General features: G+C 35.5%; 1 pseudogene; it reads left to right on the top strand.

Annotated features, from left to right (window-relative positions):
- Positions 1 to 1,173: 1,173 nt before the first annotated feature.
- LOC119245547 (nuclear envelope phosphatase-regulatory subunit 1-like) lies at positions 1,174 to 1,541 on the top strand (annotated as a pseudogene).
- The last annotated feature ends 1,864 nt before the right edge of the window (positions 1,542 to 3,405 follow it).

Below are 3,405 nucleotides of genomic sequence, written 5' to 3'. Positions count from 1 at the left end.
GCCGCAATTCTAATTCTTTTTATGCAGTTTTTAACTGTAACTAAAGTCATAACAATAGTGTTTTGGAAGGAGAATTCACACATCCTCAGTCTTTCTCTAGCAAATGAAAAAATATATCCAGATAATATTAAAATTATGAGGAAGGCAAATAAAAAATGGTGAAAATAGTTTTGAAGTAGGTATAGTTTAATAATATTTTGCATTTCTCCAGTGCTTTATTCTTTGCAATCTTTGTATTTTAAATATGTTATATGATACCTCGGTGCAACACAAGAGGTTATCTCCTAATGTGAAAGTGTTAGTTAACAGAATCAATAGTCTTCTCCACCATACTCAAGTTCTTAATTGCTTAGCTATTAAAACATAGTAATGGGCCTCCCTGGTGGCTCAAGGGGTTAGGTCTCAGCACCATGAAGCTATCGGCAGCCACTGCAGCATGAGTTTGACTCACAGCCAAGGAGCTAGCCCACATGTAGCTGCAGACCTCTCCTGTCTCACCCACAGCAACTGTATTTCAGCAGATATGACTGTTCTGCTCCCCCACTCAGTCTCTGGCAATCCTCTCACCTCTCTGCACCTCTGGCCTAGAGCCTAGCTCTTGTATGCATAAATAAATAAGTCTTTTTTAAAAAACATAATAAGCTCTGTTGGTGTTTGGTATCTGCAGCACTAGTGAAGGCCGGTGAGACTGTTTTAGGTTGAAGTGCGTCTAATAGTGATAACAGATGTTAGTAGAGATGTTCTTAAACTATTTTATCTCAGAAATGAGTAACATCTCAAAAAATGTGAAGGTTTGGGCCTCCCTGATGGTGCAAGGGGTTAATCACCTCACTATGAAGCAATCCCAGCCCGCAATACAAATTCGATTCCCCACTGGCCGCAGCAGGTCCCACATGGCACAGCAAGACTCTCCTGTCTCGCCCACTGTTTCCTCAGCAGTGTATCTCATCTGTCTGTCTGCTCCCCACTCTGTCTCTGGTGACTCCTCCACCTCCCCTCCCCCCAGCATTTCTGGCCTGTACCCCAGCTCTTGTATGCACAAATAAATAAAGCTTTAAAAAATTCAGGTTAGAGATAACATTTTTTTTAAAGAATGGAAATTTAAAAAAAACATTAAAGGGGGATAATTGGTGGCACTGCGGGCCAGGCAGATGCTGCAGAGCTGCAGTGCGGATGGCCACCAGGCGGAACTCACTGCCATGGGCAGAAGATCTCAAAGTTTCTGAGAGGAAGCCTACTGAATATATTCGTTTGCAAATTGCCACTGAACTATGGAGAATGCTTCTTTTAGTGGTATCTGTCTGTACCACTATTGGTGCCTGGAACTGGTTAATTGATCCTAAGACACAAAAACTGTACTTCACAGCATTATGAAATCACCCGGTTTTCACCATTAACTGTATCACAATGATAGGCTTGTTCTTAGCTGCGATACACTAGAGAGTATAACAGCTCAATGTGGAACTGTTTTAGCAGGGCATAATATGTCTTATGATGATACAGGAAAACTAATTTTGAGACCTAAGTCTCATGGTCAATGAACATGCACACTCATTATTATGGGACCTGAAACAGTCTGTCTTGAAATAAGTGGTACAGGAAAAAGCCATACAGGATTCCTTTTCCACATGGATATGTGGAGAAGGTCTTACTGGCAACTGACAAGAAGTGTGGAATAATTACCAAGATGATCTCCATGATGATGACTGGTATCGTCAATGCTTCGGTACTTACAACTGTGCTTCAGTATTAGTATCACTTTAGTACTTCAGGTCCTGCAAAGGTTTTTGCAGCTCAAGTACGTAGGTATATTACTAAGTTAAACTTGGAAACAACTTCATCCACTTTTTATAATGTATTTTTGCAAACTACTGTAAATAGCAAATCAATGCCACTGTTAAAGAGGAAAGAGTTATTCTCCTGAACGAGTATTTCAGGAATATCTGTTTGCCATTGCCACAGCTCAGTAATACTGGCTATTATATAGAGTTGTGCCTTTCATTCTCACACGCTTCTCTTTCAGTCAAAATTCATCGGCTAGAGCTATGACAGAGGACAATTCATTTCCTTTATTCTGTAAGAAATTATAGATGCTTCCAGAAGCAATTTTTTTAAACCTGATAGTGAACTTCACCCGCTACTGTTTACAGTTTTAATTTAATGTTAAATATACCTATTTTTTAAATAACTTTAAGAATACTCCAAAGGCTTCTAAACATACAAGTTTATTTATAAATTATTTGTAGTCTGGTAATTTGATAGTCATCTTTTAAGATAATTGGATTTTAAGCTGAGGTGCACATGTTGTTATACTAACATTGTACATGTGTAATTGATCATCCTCTGTGACAATGATAACTTGGGAGAGGTGTCACAATCTACTCTATAGTTCTCACTCTTTAGAGAGTATTAATGACATACTGTGTATCCCATAGGTACTATAATAACCCTTGAAATTAAACTATTGGGATTGTTGTAAATAGTTTGAAGAAACAAAGTTGACTTTTTCTTATTTAATAGAAATTCTTGAAAATGTTTAAATCACTTCATGAGCAATATTTTAAGTTTTATTTAACAAAAGCTAATAATTCAATAGGGATAAATACATTTTAACAAGGTTACCATTTAACTTAAATGTGTTCATCTTGGCTTTCATGTATATAGAATTTTATTGGTTGAATTCCAGCAATAAAAGCTTCTGCTCATAAAAAGCTTTAAGAGGAAATGCTGTAACACATGCTATTTATTTGTTTTTTTTTTTTAAAAAAAGGCTTCAGAGGGTATTCTATGTATTCTGCATTGTTTTATTTTCTGAACATTTATTGGCAACCATGTGAATAAAAAGAAATATATATAAAAATGAAAATAAATTGAATATACCAAAGCCATTATATTTTTCCTTAATGAGAGTATTTTAATCTTAAAAAATGTAAGAATGAAATAAATTTGTCTTAACGGTAACCTCTTAAGCAATGACATTTGTAAATCATGTATTATTTTTTTTTTTTTTTTGTAAATCATGTATTATTTTCCCCACTTTTCACAGACTGCTTAAAACATGATCAAGTACCAGTAATTGAAAATCCCACCCCTAGAACACATTGCTAGAACTTGCCTTATATTGTTACTATTTGGAAAATGCAGTTTCCATGTAAGAGTTCAAATAATCAAGTGCATGTTTTAGGGAATGAGATTGGAATTCTATGGGAATTCTGATATAGGTATGCAGAAAATTCTTCATTAGTTAGAAGACATATAAACAAGGAAATATTTAATACTTCTTATGATATGCCAAGAACTGTTTGAGTGAGTTATACACATTATCTCATTTAATTTCACAACAATCATATGAAGTATATACTAGTATTATCCCCATATTATGGTTGAAGGAACTGAGGCCAAGAA

Source organism: Talpa occidentalis, unplaced genomic scaffold (assembly GCF_014898055.3).
Source record: "Talpa occidentalis isolate TD23 unplaced genomic scaffold, MPIMG_talOcc4v2.1 talOcc4.15, whole genome shotgun sequence".
Classification (NCBI taxonomy): Eukaryota; Metazoa; Chordata; class Mammalia; order Eulipotyphla; family Talpidae; genus Talpa; species Talpa occidentalis.
This window is presented reverse-complemented; position numbering and strand designations above follow the sequence as displayed.